Here is a 22,292-nt window from a genome sequence, read left to right on the forward strand (position 1 = left end):
CTAGATTGGGTCTTTCCTCAGGACCTGACAGCCCCAGATCCAATACCCAGCTGTAGCATGGAGTGGGCAGGGTCAGAGCATTTGCTGGCTTGGGAGTGGGAATCATGATGTGCTAGTCATGGGGGCTTGAGCGGCTGCGTTGTCACCAGAGGTCTGGGCTGCTGCCCTGGTACTATCTGAATATGTGCTAACAGTGGCCACTGCCACCTCTACTGGACCAGTCCCTAGGACCCCTGGCCATCTCTGCATCACCAGATAAAGTCTTTTCCTAGGACCCAGCTATCCTAGATCCTGTGCCAAGCCCTGGTGTGGGGCCAGGGTGTTTGTCCAGCTTGGGTTAGTGAGAGTGGTAGGGCAGCAGCCACCAGTGCAAAGCTCTCTCCTCCCAGCACCCATGCATTCCTTGCAAGTGGAGTCTAGGCTTTCCAGCCATTCTATGTGTCCCAGTAGTTCTCCCAGAAACCAAGGGGGCTTATCTCCTCCATATAGGGCCCCAACACTGGGATATCCAGTCTGTGGCTCACATCCCAGGGCAAGAGTTTGCCTCTGCAGTCTTTCCTTTCTACTTAGACCACTCCCAGGTATATAGGTCTCAACCAGATGCCTTTTTCCCCATCCTACCCAGTTATGTGCAATCTTTCTTGCAGCCTTGGTTGTATAGGAGTTCTTCTGCCAGTTTTCAGTTAATTTTCCATGTTATTTGTTCTACATGTAGATGTATATTTGATGTGTTTGTGGAAGGATGTTAGCTCCATGACCTTTCACTACACCATCTTGATCCCCCTCCCCCAAAGTCCACTTATTATTGAGTTTTACAATTAGAGAAAGCTTGTCTAATAACAAAATACCTAGTAATTTCCATATTAAAAATAATAAAGAATATTTCTACTTTTATCTTGCTTGGTTCTGTACAATAACTGACATTATTGACCACTCCCTCCTACTTGAAATCTTATTTTGGCTTAAGACCTTCAACATTATTAGTTACCTACTGACTTCTGGCTTAGCAATTTCATTCTTTTTAGAGCTTTTTATTCTATACAAATCTTACATATTGGTATTCCCTAGTGTTACTGTTTGCTCTTTCACTTGACAAAACTTTTCTGGACCAATCTCTTTTACACATATAGTTTTCTATTAGCCCTCAGTTTGAGTGCAAGCAATCAAAGCAAAAGCAAAGAACATTTATTTAGACCAGAAAGGACCTAAAATTGCCATAAATCCTAGGGTAGTGTAGGAACATAGGCTGCACTCTCTACGAAATACATAATTCAGGAGTGTTATTGGAACTAGCTACATTCCTTGTTGTTGCAACTTTTTCCAAACATGAATTATCTGCCTCCTCCAGTATCAATTATAGATTGTTCACACGCTTTGCTAGTATTTCAGAAATTCTAGGTTGTTTGATCACATACTTTACCCTGAAGAAATGAAAACCCCTACCTGCTTTACCATTTGTGGGAAATGATTGTTGGAATTGCCCATTTACACTATCACCAGGCATGGAAGAATTATGTGACACCCCAGTAGTTCCCAGGCATTTTATGCTTACATTTTCCCACACCCATAGCGGAGCAGCAAACCTGGCTTTTAATGGTGATCAGAACCAACAGCCCCTGCAAGTAACTCTTTGCCTGCTGTTCCATGTATGGAGCCCAAACTGATTGCAAGGTGATAATATCTGTAACATCTGCCTGTGCTCCCTAGTGGAAGAATTTCGTCAGTTCTCACTACTAGTACTAGGACTCCAAACCTCTGATCCAGCAAAGCCTAAGGACTCAGGAATGTGAGACAAAAATTCTCTAAGTGGTTCACTAGAAATAATTATTAGAAAGACAAGACATACTTCTATCTTTTGATTCTATGTATTAGAATATGATATATTAGCTATTGATTCTGCCACTGGGAAAATTTCCTTTACCAATATCCTTCTGAGCCATGCCTAAGTTGGTTCGCTGTGTTGTGGCAGTTCATCTTCAATTTTCACTTAATACATCATATTGGATCAACCCATCTGTTAACCAACTGAGCTCTTTTTTGTCTGCTAATAGTTGGTCTAGGAAAGAATATTTCCCCCACTTTAGTCCCTAGGTGCAATTTAAGAAGGAGGCATTGGTGCAAGAGAGGTAATTAAAATGAAAAAATTGTACTATTTGGGCTTCATCCCAAATGTACCATTTCTAGGGTATGATAGATTGCTATTTCACTTACTTTCACTTATGCTATTTGCTATTTCTTATTACTTTCACTTATGACACTTGACTTGCTGAGTATCTTAATCCATTTATGCTACTGTAATAGAGTACCACAGACTATATGGTTTATAAGAACAGAAATTGATTTCTCATAGTTCTGGAGGCTGGAAGGCCCAAGATCAAAGCACTGGCAGATTCTGCATTAGATGAGGGCCCGTTTCCAGGTTCACAGATGGCAATTTTCTCATTGTGTCCTTACATGGTAGAGGAAGTATGGGAGACCTTTGAGGTCTCTTTTATGAGGGTGCTAATATCATTCATGAGGACTACCTCCTCATGAACGAATCACCTCCCAAAGCCCCCATATCTTAACACCATCATATTGGGCTTTTAGATGTCACCATAGGAATTTGAGGGGAACACAAATATTCAGTCTGTAACAGAAGTGTAGCAACATGACTTTTAACTTAAAGCAGAAATTCTGAGAGGACACAGATCACTGGATCCTTGATACTTGCATTGGAGTGGCAGGTCTTTGCATCTGCAAGGGGTTTCTGTCCAATCCTTTGGCCTGCCTGTGTCTTTTTAGGACAAGCAGAGTACTTAACCACTTCCTCCTTATCAAATCCTATTCCATAATAGCATAATGTTGTCAATATAATGGATCAGCATGATGTTCTTGGGAATGTTCAAGACTACCAAAATCCCTGAAGACTATTTTGACAGAAAATAAATGTTAACATAATCTTGAATAAGACAGAGAATGTTTACTTCTATCTTTCCTACATAAAAGAATAACTGGTTTTGATCTCTACTTATGGGCATATTAAAATAAAGAACACATTTTCCTATTTATAATGTAGCAGTGACACTTTTCCAACATAACAGCTGGTTCTGGGGCCAGCTTGTGTAAGATTCTGGTAGTTTGCCATCATTTGCCATGTTTCATCTAGTTTTCCAGGATCCGGACAAGTGTCTAAATGAGGATATGATTCAGAACCCATATTACAGTTTTTGATGGGTTGCCAGTCTCTGCATTTCCTAATGGAATCTAGCAATGCATCTGATGCACTATCTTGGCTGAAGCAAGTAGACACATACTGAGTCTTCCATTTTTGTCTTTCTGCTATATTTCTATTCTAATTTCACTGTCATAAATCCAATGTGAGGGTTCTACTAGATGTTCTATCTATTAATGCTGATGATAATTGCACCTGCCTTTTCTCTGAAGGTAAAGTGCTACCATTTAACCTTTGCCTTTCTATAATCTACACTACTCTGGGTGACCTCTAGGAGCTAAGAGCAGAACCTGGCACACAGGTGGCAGCAAAACAAGGACCTCAGTCCCTATAGCTGCAAAGAAATTAATTCTATCAACATCTCATGATGTTGGAAGAAAACTAAAAGTCTCTGCTGAGAACCACAGCTCCACACTTTGATTTTAGCCCAGTAAGAACCTGAATAGGGAATTCAACCACAATGTGCCCAAACTTCTGACTTATAGAAACTGTGAGACAATACATTTGTATAGTTTTAAGGCACTGAGTTTGTGATAATTTGTTTTGCAGCAGTAGGAAACTAATATACTTCCCCCACAATTACAATACTGTAGTGGTGAAACAAGAGGCTAAGGTAAATGCTGCTTACATGGTGGTTTGTTTCACAGCTGAGGAGCTCCAACTTTATTAGCAAACCCAGACTTATTATAATGGAATACAAGTAAATAAGTCTTCCCTTTTCTCCAGAGAAACAAGTTCTATATGCTAAGGCACTTTGAAATAAATACAAACTTGAAAAAGTAGTATGAAATAAAAACAACCAACACCTCTGTTTACAAGATATACAGAAACATAAAGACCTGTCTCCCAACAGAAGTGACTTCTGGCTTTTCTCAGGGAACATAGTCACACAGTGAGGTCTCTGGTCTCACAAAAATATTTAATTGTATTATATCTACCTACTATGTAATTGCAATCTGACTTTCATCCTAATCTATCTTATTTGGTGTTCATGTAGCACAAAGTTACCCATTTGATGACTATTGATTATCCATAGTCTAGTAATAGACTAGTATCTACTGCATAAGGTTGATGTTATGATTAAACTTGAGTTTGAAATGTAGTGAGCCCCAACAAAGGTGGTGGTGGCAGTACGTTCTAGTCATGGTATTGCTGGCAGAACCTACTCTGGGGATTGTATAGAATTAGTTCTCCACCTGTTAGAGCCATCACTTCAGAATGGTTTAGGCAGGCTTAGTTTCTTTATTAAGATAATAAAGAACCTAAGAATATAAAAATACATGTTTATTTATTTGTTTTTGTTTTTTTAAATCTGTCATTGGTTTATCATATCTCAGTTTTCTCAGGGTAACTTTTAATGGTATGTTTATGAAAGTATATAATAAATATAGCAATATCATCTATATGTCAAAAGGTAATTTCAACATGACTATACAATTTATAGAATAAAATATCTTACATAAATAGTATTTTCCTGAAAATTAAAAGTGACAGAAAATATGTTTAAAAAAAGCCAAGTGACAGAAAATATGTATAATTTATCAGTTAAATTTGTATATGTAATTTTATTATATTAAACAGAATCTTAATTTTTTGTTTTATAGCTTGATTGTATAGAAAGTACAGACTTAACCATGAATCGTTTTTTTCTATAGAGAATAGAGAAAAATATAAATAAAAGTTTTAACTTTCTCTGCTTCACATAATACGACAGATTTAACTTTAAATCATCAGGAAAACCTAACATTTTTGTATAAAGGTTAATTATATGATTTCTCAATTCCTCTATTTTTTAAAACACCTTTAATGGGTACATGTCCTTGATGAAATTCAAAATGTCATACAAATACTGACATTTTCTAAACTGAACTAGAAAGAGAATGCTTTTGAGTTGTACAGAGAACAAGTGTTCATTCCTACTTTAGTCACATTTGCAGTCAGATTTCCTCTGAAGTTCTTTTCTCGAAAAATTCTGAGAAATGTTATGAATAAAAAACATTAATAGAGGAAAACATGTTAAATGTGGAATATCAGAAAATTTTTACTTTTTTTCAGAATGTACATTTGTTATATAATTTCAGAATGTACATATGTTATATAATTTGGACTGAAATTGTAAAGAAAAATATAAAACTTTTGACTTGTACATTTTAGCCTATTTCTTTAGGATCTAAATAAATTTTAACTGGTGTTCATATGTGAAAATATAAATTACTTATTATGCTTACATAATAAGTGTGTATGTATACACAATTGCAACTGTAATTTAAGCAGAATAGAATATTAAAAGTTAACATACAGCATGCTGTCAGTGATTATCTCTGAGTAGTTGTAAGTGAATTTTATTACTTTAATTGAGATTTATGTATTCATAACTTTTGTAGGGTTATCTTTGGTAATACAAAATGTACATGTTATTTTTTCTGTTACTGATGCCTTCAGCTGAAAGTAACATCAGAAAAGAGAAAATGGAAAGAAAGAAAGAAAGAAAGAAAGAAAGAGAAAGAAAGAGAGAAAGAGAGGAAGGGAAGGAAAAGAAGGAAGAGAATTACCAACAGTAGATGTCAATGATAGGATTTTAGATGAGCCCCTGTTAATATTTTTAGAAAAATGTTGGAAGTATTGAATGCCATCTTTTATGATTTACCCCAGGGAATTATAGAGAAAATACATCAAGCTATGGAGTAAACAGTCAGATAACTTCTGGGGTGACAAGCACTGTTTTAAAATAGTGTATGAGGATTTGGTGGCAGCAGTGGGGGTCATGGCTCTAGAATGATAATAAAAGATAGAAATTCTGGTTTATGTTCCTCCATCTCTGTGTTCCTCTGTGGGTTAACACTATATGAGACTCTCTATGCTTCCTGGACTTAGGTGACTGTTTCCTTTATGGAAGTTTTCAACTATTATCTCTTCAAATATTTACTCAGGCCCTTTCTTTCTCTCTTTTCCTTCTGGGACCCCTATAATGCAAATATTACCACACTTGATTTTGTCCCAGAGGTCTCTTAAACTGTCCTCATTTCTTTCTTTTTCTTTCCCTTTAAAATCAGTTTGTATTTAAATATATAGCAGTTTCTGGATACCAAAATCACAAACTGTTTGCACATAACTTATTAAGGTTTGGATGCATAAAATCATAAATTTCGGAGGCATCATAGTGATAGTTTACTTCAACTTTCTTCCTAACTTGATTTTATAATATTCTTTATGGAGAGTACTAAGCTTCCAGGGATGAAAAACAATCTTATAATGCAGGCTGTTTCTTTTGAAGAGGGTGATGAACAAAGTTTTTCTTATATGAAAATCTACCTTTTTCCACTCTGTTTCATTAGTTCTAGTTCTTCCCACTACAACAGCACAAATTAAATTTAAATTTTCCTCCACACAAACTTCCGTATATCTTCCTTTGGTGTTTTCTTCTCCTCCTCCTCCTGTTTCTCCTTTTAAAATGACTTTATTGAGATATAGTTTACACACTATAAAATTCATCCACTGTCCTCATTTCTTTTCATTCTTTTTTTCTTTTTTCTGTTTGGTGACAATGATTTCCACTACTCAGTCTTCCAGCTCACTGTTCCTTTCTTCTGCCTCATTTAGTCTACTATAGATTCCTTTTAGTGTATTTCTCATTTAGGTTATCATACTTTTCATTTCTGCTTGGTTGTTCTTTATATTTTCTAATTCTTTCTTAGAAACTTCTAATTTCTCACTCTGTGCATCCATTCTTCTCCTGAGTTCTTTGATCATCTTTATGATCATTACTCTGAACTCTTTCTCAGATAGATTGCTTATCTCCACATCACTTATTTCTTCTCCTGGGGTTTTATCTTGTTCCTTTTTCTGAAACATATTCCTCTGCTACCTCATTTTGGCTAAATTCCTATTTGTATTTTTATGTAGATGGTAGGTTAATTACATTTCTCAACCTTGGACAAGTGGCCCTCTGTAGGAGACATCCTATGTACCCCAGCAGTACTCTCCCTCTCATCACCCAAGGGCCAGGGGCCAGCTAGTCCCAAAGTAGTATCTGGCCTGTGTTTGCAGACATGGTCTACAGGCTGTGGAGTTGTGGTTTTCTTTCTTATGGTGTCTCCCCGCCCGTGGATGAAGCTGGTAAAGCTTTGTGCAGGCTTCTTATCAGGAGGGGCTCTTGCCTGCCCACTGGTTGGTGGAGCTGGGTCTTGGCCCTCTGGCTAAGCTGTGTCTGGGGGCATGTCTAGAGACAACTGTGGGTTCAGGAAGTCTTTAGATAGCCTATCTGCTGATGCGTGGGGCTGTGTTCCCTGCTCAGTTAGTTATTTGGCCTGAGGCATCCCAGCACTAGAGCCTATAGGCTGTTGGATGGGGCCAGAACTTGGTGCCAAGATGTCAACCTCCAGTAGCACTCATGCAGATAAATCCTTCCTTATATGTCCACCACCAGTGTCTATGTCCCCAGGGTGAGCCAAAGCTGCTCCCCCACTTCCCCAGGAGACCCTCCAAGATCAGAGATAGGTCTGGCCCAAGCTTCTATCAAATTACTCCTTTTGTACTTGCTCCCAGTGCACTTGAGATTTAATGTGTGCCCTTTAAGATTGAAGTCTCTATTTCCCCCTATCCTGTGCAGCTCCTGCAATCAAGCCTCACTGACCTTCAAAGCCAAATGCTCCGGGGACTCCTCTTCCCAGTGCCAGACCTTCAGGCTGGGGGGCTTGACATGGGAGAATCTCACTACTATGGGAGAATCTCTCACTCCTGTGGGAGAGTCTCTGCTATGTAGTTATTCTCCAGTTTGTGGGTCACCCACCCGAAGTGTATGAGATTTGTTTATATTGTGAGTCTGCCCCTCCTACCTGTCTTGTTACAGTTCCTTCTTTATGTCTTTAGGTATAGATGATCTTTTCTGGGAGGTTTCAGTCTTTTTCATCAATGGTTGTTCTGCAGTTAGTTTTGATTTGGGTATGCCTATGAGAGGAGGTGAGCTTAGCATCCTTCTACTTTGCCATCCTGGCTGTTCTCCTCTGTTTTCCTTTTCTTAAACCAAGCTGAGCTAAAAAGCCTTGTGGGAGTCTAGGAGTCCAGCAGAAATGTTTCAGCACATCATTGGAGCAAGAAAAATCTGAATCAAGGTCCTAGAGCTACACCCTACTTACTGTGTGCAGCAGATAGTGGGCAGGACATGGCATCAGTCTTTGCTATTCAGAGGAGAAGGAGACTACCATTTATGATATGACATATCTAAAGTGCACTGTAAGATCTTCCAAGATCTTCTAGGGTTGACTTAAAAGGCAACCCTAGGGGTCCATGTTTTTTCTTAATCCTTATCAGGATCGCTAGAGAGCAGAAGTTCCCTCTAAGTTTAAGATATCAGTCCTCTGGAGCCAGAGAGGGAGAATATTCCGAAGCTCAGGATAGGCACAGAGGCAAAGGCCATAGACAGCAGCAGCTGCAGTCACTAGAGAAAAGCTGAAACACCAGAGCAAGAGAGACCAGGTCCAGGATGCTGAGCCTGTTTTTATTTCACTTGCTAGGAGTCTGACCAGTGCTGACTCTAGAGAAAACACTGCCCAATGGGTAAACAATGAAAGTACAAAGTTATATGACATCGAACTCCTAGAAACTGTGATCGTTATGTGTGAGAAATGTCAGAAGGGAATCTCTGACATCCAGGAACAGCTGCTACTGGGAGCTATAGTAATTTTTAATTCTCATTCCTTTCACCTTAAAATTATAAAAATGCTTTTATTTTCCTTGTCTGACACAGATAAAAAAAACAAAATAATTTCAGGTGGGAAATAAATTAATGAATTTATATGAACATAAAATATGAGCGTATATACATTAAATCAATTGGGAATATACTGAAAGGAAATAGAAAACTATTTTTAAGGATTATGTAACATCAAGCAGAAATCATTTTTACCAGCACCATATGGGGCAGGTATATATGCTTAAGGCGTGTTATAATTTGAAAATGAAGAAAACAATAACTTTTTGTTTTCAGAAAGGTAGAATGTGTGGGATACAAGATCTTAATTAGAAATACTGACTTTTAACAAGAGAACTACAACTTCCCCTAAGCCTAAAATCAAGGAACTATGAGTGGACTCAAATATAGGCAGTAGTCTTGAGGGGGAGGAACTTGAGTACATATAGATAAATATGTGCATATATATATATAAATATGTATGAACAGTCCTATCTGTAAGAAATGTAGTCAATATGTGTATATATGTATACATTTTACCAACCTAAATATACTTTTCATGTACACAAAAATATCAGAAGGAGGAAGTTCATATTTAGATTTCTTCTGAAACCAGGGAGAAACAAAACAAAATCATTAATGAGACGAGTCATATGGGAAGAAATTATATAAATAATCAAATACAGTAGTAATTTAGAGAAAGTAATTTTCCCTCAGGTAAGGAAAACATGATAATGATGCTTAATTTTTTCTTTAAAATTTAGAATATTTACTATCAAACCTAAATTTAGACTAATTTTCTTTCATTTAAAATTTGTAAAACACTAGCATTTCATTTTTTCTTAAAAAATTCTCTTTGGGAGGACTTAGTAACTCATTCACTTTAAGTGTAAACATTTTTATGTTTATAGGTTTTTACTTTTATCTGTATGCATATTGACTTATATATCTAGTGATGTAAATTAGAAATTAGTGTTTTATTATTTTACAGCTTATATCACATATATTCACTTATTCAATCACTTGTAATTATCAAAACTATTTTGCTTCTCTTAATTTGTACCACTTTCAACTTACTTCCCTGGTAAAACTCTTTTATTGTGAAGAAAACATTTATTTTTTTTCTTAGTTCTTCACAGGTTTGCCCTAACTTATTAAATTACCTGAGATGATAATGTTGCTAGAAAATGTTCCTGTAGTTTTATTTCTATTCAGTTTATTCATGGAACTGTTTAATTATTTATTATATGGACTGAAGCAACATCTGTCATATTTAGAAATTTTAAAGACAAAATAAGGTTTGCATTATATTTCTCTGAATTACATCCCCACTAGCTATTTTTAGTCATAATAGAAAACAACCATAATTTTATACTGTAGCAACTCTTTCATGTGTTACAATAAAGAATAATAGTTTAAAGGAATTGTTATGTGTATTCCTTGAGGTGGGACCAGGACCCTTCCCCAAGGCTGCACCATTGTTTCTTGGCTGCCCCTCCCTTGTCAGCATCCCTTCCCTTCCCAGATTAGCAACTGTCTGAATCTGCCCTCTGGAACTCTGGGAAGGTCATGGAGGCTGGAGGTCTGTTCCCTACAAGAAATGGGGGACAGAAAGTCTTCCATGCCCAGGAACCCCACAGGATTTTGCTCGGTTTCAAAAGAACCATCAAAAAATCAACATCAGGCACTGTGGACACTTATGGTAGCATGGCCAGTAGTTTCTCTGAAGATCGTCATGGAGAATCTCTGAAATTCTGTCAGCAGTAAAGATTCTTCCTAACTGCTACATTAATAAAGTAAAAAGAAAGTTTTATTCAGGATTGCTTGTCAAAAATAGTTTTGAATTGTCTGCAGCACCCTAAAAGAAAAGGCTTTAAATGAGGGTAATGCACTGCTACTTCTTCTCATGAGTTGGGAATGATTTAAATGCATAATTACAACGTTTAACTGGGAGGTAGCCTAATACATTGGAAAAGCAGAACATCTATTGAATGAAGTGAGCTCAGCAATGAGTGTGTTTTTCTATGTGCTGGGTGCATGTGACCACCTGAAATAGATGAGAAATAATTTTGATCATGGAAAAATAAAAGAACCCAGAAGATATAGTGAGATTTTCCAGGAAATATTTAATAATGTCAAATAGACTTTCATATTTGGCTCATTGATTACTTTTTTTTTTTTTTTTTTTTTTTTGCGGTACGCGGGCCTCTCACTGTTGTGGCCTCTCCCGTTGCGGAGCACAGGCTCCGGACGCGCAGGCTCAGCGGCCATGGCTCACGGGCCCAGCCGCTCCGCGGCATGTGGGATCTTCCCAGACCGAGGCATGAACCCATGTCCCCTGCATCGGCAGGCGGACTCCCAACCACTGTGCCACCAGGGAAGCCCTCATTGATTACTTTTAATATTTTTACTCTTTAGTAGAAAACTCAGATTTCACCAGGACACAAACTAACACGGCATTAAATTCTTTCATGCTTCTGAAAAGTTTGAGCTGTATATTTTGGATTCAGAGTTACTGCTTGCATAGAGCAATATAGATCTGAGCACCCATGTAGAGAAGGCTGGTGCTGAAGAATCCCCAAGAAAGATAGGAGATAAAGCTAACCTTTCAGAGTATCTTGATGGTTATCAAACATTACATGGTGTGAAGAAAAAGGGAGTGGTGTCAAGCAACTTTGCTATTGCCTGATACTTTTAGATAATTATGTCAATATGGAAGGGAGGACACCAAGAGCCCTGAGAGGAGGTGTATGTATGGCTGTGTGGAGCGGAGTTGTCTTAAAAGATATTAAGACATAATGATATTGGAACAAGTGGATTCTGTCTTTTTCATTAACTACCTGTGTGAAGTTTACCAAGTTACTCTGACTTTCTGAGCATTATTTCTAAAATCCAAGATTGAATAATTAAATGATATCTCAAGTTTCTTATTACTTTGAAAATTCTGTTATTTTAAAATTCTCAGTTTTCACTTGTTCATGTTTTCTGGCATAGAAATCTGATTCTTTAGTTATAAAGTAAGTCATGGAGACGTAATGCATAGCACGTTGACTATAGTTAATAATGCTGCATTGTATGTATAAAACTTGCTAAGAGAGTAGATCTTAAAAATTCTCATCATAAAAAAGAATTGTAACTATGTGTGGTGATGGATGTTAACAAGACTTATTGTGGTGATTAGTTTGCAATATATACAAACATTAAATCATTATGTTGCACGCCTGAAACTAATATAATGTTATATACCAATTACATCTCAATTAAAATAAAAGACGTCTTTTTTCTTTAAATATAACAACTAGGTAGAACATCTTTGTTCTGTAAATTTAAATGCTCTATTTAAATACTATTTTAATTCATAATTCTTGACTTTTCTCTCATATTTTTTCACCTTTCCTTTTATTGAAAAAAATTTTAGAAAATGGCAGTTAAAGGGCACACACAAATCAACAGAGATATATTAGTGGACAACCTAGGCAAGATAAAACTAAAAAATGCCATTAGCTTCTTTAATTGGTTAAAAGCACAAAATGTAACAGGCAGAAAATTTCTTTTAAATTAAAAAGCTGTGTTTTTTTTCCCCAATTCTCCCCAAGTCAGATATATACACACCCACAAAAATAGTGGGTGAAGGAAAGCTGACATACACAAGAAGTTGTAACCTGAATTAAGGGAAACAGCCATTGAAGCAGGAATTAACACAATAAAGTCAGCAACAGGTTAACAGTTTTCAAAACTGAGTCCTCAAATACTGCATGACACAAAGCTATACCATATAAAGTACTGCTAGGTATGAAGGAAGGAGTCTGTACCACTTTTAGCAAAAATGCTTTTCCAGAGAAGCGAATCAAAACAACACAATCAGCAAACTAAAGAAGCTATAGCTAGATATGAGAGCTACCACTACTCATATCTGACCTAGAAAGTCCTATTTATCCAGAATAGACCAAATTTTCAGGACAAATTAGGGACTTTTTTTTTTTTTAACATTTCTTACTTTATCCATTTTAAGTTCTGTTTCTTTCTCCCATACCCCTTAATTCATCATGATTCAGCAGAAAGATGGCTGGTTATAGAATTGGCTATTTTTTTTCTCTGTGGTGAGACTGACATTGGGCCTGGATATTTCAGGCTTGTATGCATCCATAACAGTGTTCTGCTGTGGTCAAAATCTTAACAATGAACTTGGTGAGCTCGGCTTCCCATTGCTGCTTTGTTCTTCCACTGATGAAGGTCAGCTTTAGAGTGTATTTGTCACCGAACCTTTTGAGAATGTACCAAATATCATCAGGATACATCCCTGTAGAATCTTTCCTGGGGCCACAAGAAAGATGCTTTTCTCCTTATATGAGGTATAAATGGTCAGGATCTGCATCATCACAAAATAGGATATGATGCACAAAGCCAAAACAGGCTTGGACTCTGAGTCCAAATCAAAGCCACTGTGGCAAAGAAATGAGAAATTGTACAGATGGTGAGGCAACCATCAGTTAGACCAAAATTCTCCACATACTTGTACATTTTGGCAGAATCATTCAAAGAATTTTTCACAGCTGACACATCCCATTTGTCAGTTTTTACAGGCTTATCATCAATCTTCCACTTGTCCAACAAGCCACTATGGCTACTACCTGTCCCATAGCTGGGGCTGTTATCGAATCCCAGTCCGTGTGCCTGACACACGGTGAGGCCCAACAAACCAAAACATTGGAGTCTGAAGGGGAGAAAGGTCTATTGCAGGGTCAAGCAAGGAGAATAGGGTGGCTCGTGCTCTAAAGACCTAATCTCCCTAATAGATTTTGGGGAAGAGATTTTATAGACAAAATTTGGGGGGAGGTCTGCAGAGTGTGTGGCCTTCCAGATTGGTTGGTGGTGAGGTAACACGGTGGTGTTCCAGGAATCTCAGTCATCAGCCTTCTAGTTCGAACCAGTCTGGGGTCCACAGGTTGTGCTCAGCCTAAAGTTACCATCCTCCACCTGGGTGGGGGCCTTAGTTCCTGTAGAAGAACTTAGAGACATGTACCAAATTGTTATGCACATCCCCTGAGGAGGATCCAGAATGAGGCCCCACCCTGCACTATTGTTTCTTTCTGCATTGCCTTACTCCCCTAATTAGTAACTGTTTGAATCTGCCCTTTGGAGCTCAGAGAAGGTCTAGGAGGCTGAAACGTTTTCCCTAAAAACAGGAAGTTGGCGGGGGTGGGGGTGGAGGGACTTCCCCGACCGTCCAGTGGTTAAGATTCCGTGTTCCCAATGCTGGGGGCCTGGGTTTGATCCCTGGTTGGGGAACTAAGATCCCACATGTTGTACTGCACAGCCAAAAAAAAAGGAAAAGAAATGGGGGACACAGAAAGGCTTTTGTACTTGGGAGGGGCCAACAGTGTCCTGCTCGGTTTCAATTCCCAGTTTTATTTGATATTTCTCAATCTTGAGGAGAACAAGAAAAGGAATAACATTTTGGATAGAAAAGTTAATCATAAACTCAGCAGAGGAACTCAGTTTTAGTGGGACTTGTGTTCAGGACCACTGTCAGCCCCACTACTATCTCTGCCACCATCTTGTCTCTTTCTCATTATTTCTTTCAGTTGATTCTTCGACTACATTTTATACAACTGAACCTGCACAACCACACAGGCACACAAATACATTCTCGTGATAGAAAATTTTTTGAGCTGCATTTTAAAATAACAACTGAAAAGAATGTAAATATATATGTATCTATTTAAACTACTCAGAATTTTGAAAATAAATTATTTTAAATAAGTATCTCAGTAGACAAGATGTTGCTATTTAAAATATATTCAACAATTAATAGACTGAGTAAAAGGAAGGCTAAAATTTTGATTCAGGATGAAATTTTTGTCTAAATGAGTTAAATATGAATGGTATTTCTAAATTGTGAATATAGTAATTAATTCATTTTTCTTCTTTGGAATCTCGTGTCAGTTCAATTTACAAAGCTATACTCAATTTATTTACAAATATTTATATTATCCCACTGTTCTATCAACTTCAGTTACTATCCAACCAAGTAGTAAAACTATCTGTTGTCTTTTTTTTATTGCTTTTAGTGTCTTTGAAACAACATTAATTTTCTCCTGAAAAATAAAATTTGTAATTTCTATATAGATGGATCTTACTAACACTGGATGATGTGAAGGATGACACTTTTAGTCCATATTTGTGAATCAGATAATACTATACCAATTAGATAAATTCTGACAAATTTCATTTGATACTATGACATAGAAGTTCAGTTTATGTTGGCTGGTTATACATGAGTGTATATATGACTATATATGAGTGTATATATGATTATATATATGTGTATATGTTTGTATATGCATATTTACACACTCATATATATATGCACACACACAAGGTGATCACACCTATAATTTTATAAGTATAATTTGTAAAGTCATAGGTGGTTGAGGGTTGTTCTAACAAGCAGATAATATTCAAACATATTCTTACAATTTTGAAAATTAATGTATACAAATTATTGCATGTCAGAATTTCCTTGACAGATTGCTATAATACCAAATGGATATATAGGACAGCTGTTGCTATAGCAACAGGATAGGCTTAGGGAACCAAATACAGGATTTTTTTTAAATGATCGTACCCATTCACCTCAATCCACATACATGATAATTTTTTCTTGTATATACATTACTGACTATACATTATTATCAATGATTTAAAAAATAAGGTTTGTTTGTACGTCTCTGATATATTTATATATAAGTACATTCTAAAAACTTTTTAAAAATTGAGACTTTGGTTTTCTGCTGATTATTTGCTCTTGTTTATGTTATGGTTTGATTTTCATGAATAACTGTTATATAGACACATGATAGATATAGAGATTTATATTTTTGTAATTTTGTATGCAGGTTAATTCTTATCATTGAGAGAATAGAACTATATATCTCAACTTCAGATGTATATATATAGATAGATATAAATATAGATATAGATATGTTCTAAACATTAACATAATTGACATTTGGGACCAAGTAAATTGGTCCCCTTTATTAGGGGAGGCTGTCCATAATTGACATTTGGGACCAAGTAAATTTGTCCCCTTTATTAGGGGAGGCTGTCCTATGCACCCTAGGATGTCTAACTGCATCCCTGGTCTCTATCCGGTAAATGCCAGTAGCATTAGTGGATGCTATCAGTGGATCCCCCACCACTCCCAATTTCAAGAAGCAATGAACGTATATAATTCAAGCAGTGTATACCAAAGATGTCTCCAGATATTGCCAAATGTTTCCTTGGAGACAAATTGGCCCCTGTTGTGAAAAGCTGGTCTAATGTTTTAAAAATATTCCATACCAGCCAAATATATATTAAAGATTATCAGCAATAGATTAAATATTTAAGCATTTGAACTATTTGAAAAATCCACATACATCTTTGATGAATTTTCATGGACTCTTCCAGTCATTCAAATCTTCGGTCTTTAAAATATTTTAAAATATTAGATAAATAAGCAAATTTTATTTCCTATAAACAAGTCTTTTAATAATATGTAGTAAGGAAAACACATAATATATAAGTTAGGAACTTTAAATCATCTACAATTTTATATTATTTACAAGCTAATTAATTAACTTGCCTTGGTTTTATGTATGCTGGTAGATGACATGAGATTCCTTAATCTAAGATGGGCAGTTTATTGCTAAAGCAATAGCAGTAGCCAGAGAATCAGTTTTATTTGTGTTAGATTTCTGAGTTCCAATTCCTACAGGGAGACCCAAAGAGTCAGAGGATAACTGCACAGGTGGGGTAGATTGTATTGTAGGAAAGGAATGCTGAGTTTAGAGAATTCAAATCTCTTCTAATGGGGAATTAGTATGCCTGCCCTTTGATCTAGAGGGTGACAATATCTCTATTTTCAATCCTGTTTGCTATAAAAATGTCCTTTAAAAAAGAAATCTGGAAGAAAAGGCAGTCAGTTCTTTGCTTACAAATATACAAAACATATAAGAGACACAGGAAGAATTGTTTCCCAACAGGTACTGCATATAGATAGATTACATGAAACATAAACTTGAATTTAATTATTGCTAAATAAATGCTGAAACAATTTGAAATCACATTTGACTGACATGTACTGATTTTATCATCAGGACCAAGATATATAAAACCTATATAAAATAAATAAATACAGGCCCCAAATTTTAAAACACAAGTAATTGTGCTTTTAATTACCTGCCTTTTTTCCACTTCTAGAAAAAGAATATCCTGTGGCGTTTACAGAATCAGAATTGGGAGCTAGCCTGTCTGGATTCAGATTCTGGGTTAGCTACTTAACAGTGATATGACATTAGAAGAGTTTTCTTTCTTTAGCTATTCATTGTTCAACTTCAGTTTTTTCTGTAAAAGAGAGAAGATACCAGTACTCATACACCAGCTGTTGCTAAAATTATAAGTGGTAGTTCACGTAATGTATATAGTGTAGAACAAAATAAATGCTACTTATTGTTATTTCTTCTTTATTGTATGAGTGAATTCAGTATGCAAGTCACTGAAGCAAACATTGAAAATGCCAAGATATATAAGACACAATCCTTGTTCCTAGGAAGATGATGGTTATTGGATGAGAGAAACAGTCACCAAAAGTTATTTTTATCTTTTTACATATGGTAAAGATATATAGAAAGTACTGTATTTTTATTAAGAAGATTCACAACTTTCTATGCTATATAGGTAAAGAGAAATATAATTTATATATTTTTAAGAAAATATTCAATGATATTTTAATTTAGCCTGAAAAAACAAGTATTTCATATTTCACAAAGACACAAAAACTATATTTTGTACTATGGTATTTTGGAGATTGAACAGAAATTACAATGAGATAATGTCATTGCTTTATTTTTTTAAACCATTTAACTTAGACTTACCGTTATACCGAATACTCATTCTAAAACTTTACTATGCTGTATATCATTGCTTTATTCTAGCAATTTAGTGAAATAAGAGCAGATGATTCTAACATTTATTTTATTACTGTCTCCTCAGAACAATTTTAAAGGTTATTTTCCTTTTTCATCTGATTTCTTGGAAAATAAATTTATATCTAATTGGGCCTTATATTTAAGTTTTTGTTCTTCTGAATATCTTTGTGCTCTTTCTGGGTTTAGTTGCAGGCTCTCTCTATATATATTTTTTTAAATCTCTAACTTGTCCTTAGCACTAATATTGCAAAAAAATACAAGTGAGCTTAATGTTTTCTGATATCACTTCACCTTTTTTTTTTTTGACAATTTGGCATACCCTGTTTCTTTTACTTGAATTATCCTCCACCTTCATGATTCAGTTCACAAAACAACTCAGCAAAAATTCTCCTTGATTATCTTAATGCAAACCTAGCCCATATGAACTTCTATAATAATCTTCCATCTTTCATTCATTCATTTTTTTTCATTTAACCAATATTTGTTACACATCAACTATGTGCCAAACACTCTACAATGTACTTAAAAGGCAGATTAAATAAGACACCAACCCATCCTCTCCATGAACTTGAGATTTAGAAGTGAACATCGGTATTTCAACTCATTAGTTTCTTTTCGTTTAATGACTTAAAGTAGATTGTTAGCCATGTGCAAAGGAGCACAAAAAGGTGATGAATAAGCTTGTACTTGAAAATAATAAGATATAGCTAATAGATAAAACAGGAAATAAATTCAAGACAGAGGAAGCAGAAGGGAGAAAAAGAGAGTAGTTTAAGAACAGGGTGTGTTTTATTGAAATCATAAGTTGGGTGTGTTTGGAATACAGGTTATGTGATAGGTGAGAAATTGGCGTGGTTCTCTGGGTATTAGTTTAGGATGGGTCCAGTTATTGGAGAACTGACATTGCATGCTATTATTGTGTTAGACTTTATTATTTGGGCACTTATAAGTAAGATGTGACAAAATCACATTGATTTTGAAGATATTTGACTCTGACAGTAATATAGAAACTATCTATGGGGAAATCTGAGTTACTTAGAACAAGAACAGTTCTGTTTGTCTGATACTACCCTGACTAATGAAAAAAAACAAGGACTATTCCCTTCAAAATATGTTTTCTCAATTTCTGTTTAGGATTGTGTTTTGTACTCCCTTCCTTTTATTTTTTACCTCTTTATATAACAGACACAATGGAAATACTTGAGGTACTTAAGAAAAACAACTCCATGTGAGCAAGGGGGAGAATGGAAGGTGATGAAGTCAGGAGGTTAATGTGGAATTAATAATATATATTGTATAATTATATGCAATATGTATTACAACACACACACACATGCAATTACAGAACTAGATCAAATATGTTTGCAATATCAAAAAATAGAAATAGACTATCTCACTTATTAAAATATTTGTTTTACATGTTATATATGATATATAATTTTATAATATTGCATATATTTACTTTATAGTCTCTGCTTTTGGTATGCAAAATTCTTTGGTCTAGTAACTACATTTATATTAATGTCTTATAAATACACATACTTCCTTGTTGTATAAGGTATTGTATATTGGCTTAATGGACATTAACATATTTACATAGAAATATCTTCTTCTACCTTATTTTTTTTCTAAATATCTGATTTAAATTTTTTTTCATTCCAAGTTAATATCTGTAAGGCAGCCAATTCTACTATTTATTTACTCTAGCAATTATTTGTTTTTCCTAGTTTTATTTTTATCTATTGGAGACTGTAATATTTGCATCCCTTGCCATCACTCATTCCTAGATTCTTAAAAACATTAAATGCTCACTTCCAGAGCACATAATAAATCGTCTTCAAATTTTTCTTATTTATCTATATCTTATTCTATAAAAGGATGTACAAGATCAGTATTCCCTGAGTTTTTGCATTTTTATTGTCTGTTTGTTTCATTTCTTCTTTTTTTTTTTTTTTTTTTTTGTGGTACAGCGGGCCTCTCACTGTTGTGGCCTCTCCCGTTGCAGAGCACAGGCTCCGAACGCGCAGGCTCAGCGGCCATGACTCACGGGCCCAGCCGCTCCGTGGCATGTGGGATCTTCCCAGACTGGGGCACGAACCCGTGTCCCCTGCATCGGCAGGCGGACTCTCAACCACTGCGCCACCAGGGAAGGCCCTCTTTCATTTATTCTTGAAAGACACTACTACTTGATAGAAAAACCAGCTATCCTAAAAATGTTACACCATTCTGTTTTGGAATAAAATGTTGCTTTAAAGAACTGATTCTTTTTCCCGTATAAATCAATTGATATGGACATCTAAAATTAACTTTTGATTTTCTTCAAAAATTTTCTGTGTTTTAAAATCAACTTTTGTACTGTTACTTGGTTAATTTTCACCTTTTGTTACTATATATATATATATGAATGGGTAATAATTCTTACTGATTTTTCATGCTTAAATGAATTGTGTTTTCCTAGGTTATCAGGAGGTACTTAAAGTGATAAAACAGATTAGCTTTCCCAGTCTAATAACTAATGTACAGATTCCTCCCTTTGTACTTTTACCATAAGGCATTGAAAAAATGTCTCTTTGTGAAGTCACGTCTCTATCCCTCACAGATAAATCAATTCAAAGGTACTTTCCTTGTACCATTTTTATCTTCCAGAGCTCTACAAACCTTTCTTTTAAATGGGTCTCTCGTTTCTGAAGAATGTATTTTGCTGCTATACTACATTCTGAATTTATCATCCTCTGAACCTCTCTTCCTTCATATTACTTCTGTATATCTGGGAGGCCCAGCATTTGTGCCCACCACTTCTTCTGCCTGCAGTTTGTGGTAAATTTCTATCAACTGGAAAGGAGGTAGTTTTATCTGCACTTTTCAACAGCTTGAAGCTGGTATGGATTTTGAATCTTGTCAGTTTTCTCAGATTTGTTCATCTGGTAGCTACTCAGCCAAGTACCTCTCTTTTGGGGTATAAATTTTATTGGCCATACCTTCATTCTGAGACTTGTTAGATCTTTCAGTATCGTACTTTCCCTCTATCACTTCTACAGAGAAGTTGCTGATCCTGGTCACATATGCCTATGTTCAAGAGTTGATGCAGTTCCTTCTTACCTAGTGTTGTTGAAGATGCCATATATGGATTTTTTTTTCCTTTTACTCTACAGTCCAGTGTGTCTGTTGACTATAGTAAAAAACAACAATGTTTGTACTATATTTTTGTCAATGGGAATCTTCAGTGGTATTAAAAGGCATGAAATTGGATGATGCAGCCTAGAAAGTAAACACAGATAAGAGGTCCCCAAGAAACTGTTACCTATACGAATTGGAAAGTGGAAAGGACAGAGTAGAAGACAGCAGTGTAGGAAGTCAAAGAGTTGGCATTTTGGAAACCAAAATTTGAAATGTTTCAACGAGGGTATGCTGCTGATAGGTGAAGTAAGATAAAAACGAATACAAGATGGGATTGGTTTTATGTTAAAATAGTAAAACACCTCCATAAAAGTTTTAAAATCTGGTGTCACTCTGGTCAATATTGCAGATGCTCAACTCAAGGGTACCCTAATTTTTTTAAGGATTGGTTACCAATATTTGTCTTAAATATTATAAATGCAAATGATATTTGTGGATTTTCCAATTCATAAGTATTTCTAGACTCCACACTGGAATGAATCGTATCCAATAAGTTAGCACAAGGAACAGAATTATGTTTTCATATTGAATTTTTTGTTGTATTGTGCCAGTTACTGATTTATCGCCTTTCAGCTCCAAATTCACCCTGTCAGATTGCTCTGTGAAAATGGTACTTGACATTTTAAATACTTTTTTTTCCATTCCAGGTGGCAGGAAGCTCTGTCAGTAGAAGGGGCTGAAGAGACATTCCAGGAAGAAGGGTTTTTTTCTTCCTAGCACAGGTCTGCTCACTCATAGCAAGCGACTCCTACAAGCACCTTCCCCTCTTCACTGCCCTTTCCTGTGGGACACGGGAGAGCAGCACTAAGCAGCCAGAAGCTTCTCCCAGTGCGTAGGCCTTCACCAGGCTCTCTGGTAGCAGTCCCTCAGCTCCTTCGGTGCTTGTAAATTCTCCAGTTCCCAGCTCCTGCAGTGCACAGCTGTGAGCACTCAGCTGCGGGCACCCTCTCCCACCACTTTTCCGGACCATCAGGCAGTTTTATAGCAGAGTCCTTCGGACCCTTGTGTCACATCCGGCTTCCCCAGTGCCCTGCTTCTGCACTGCATGACAGCCAGCAGCACCCAACAGGGAACAGCTTTCTCTGGCACCCCAGAGGGTAGATTTCTGGCAGGTTCCACCACAAGTGGAACAACACAGGTACTTCTCTGCCATTCAGTGAGTCACGGGGGTGCTTTCTCCAAGAACTGGATGTTGGTCTGTTAGACCCAAACGGTCTACGAAGGATTCCAACTCGCCCAA

General features: G+C 36.2%; 1 pseudogene; it reads right to left on the reverse strand.

Annotated features, from left to right (window-relative positions):
• Nucleotides 1–12,954: 12,954 nt before the first annotated feature.
• LOC136118394 (signal peptidase complex subunit 2 pseudogene) lies at nucleotides 12,955–22,022 on the reverse strand (annotated as a pseudogene).
• Between the last annotated feature and the right edge of the window lie 270 nt (nucleotides 22,023–22,292).

The sequence above is a fragment of the Phocoena phocoena genome, chromosome 2 (genome assembly GCF_963924675.1).
Source record: "Phocoena phocoena chromosome 2, mPhoPho1.1, whole genome shotgun sequence".
Lineage (NCBI taxonomy): Eukaryota > Metazoa > Chordata > Mammalia > Artiodactyla > Phocoenidae > Phocoena > Phocoena phocoena.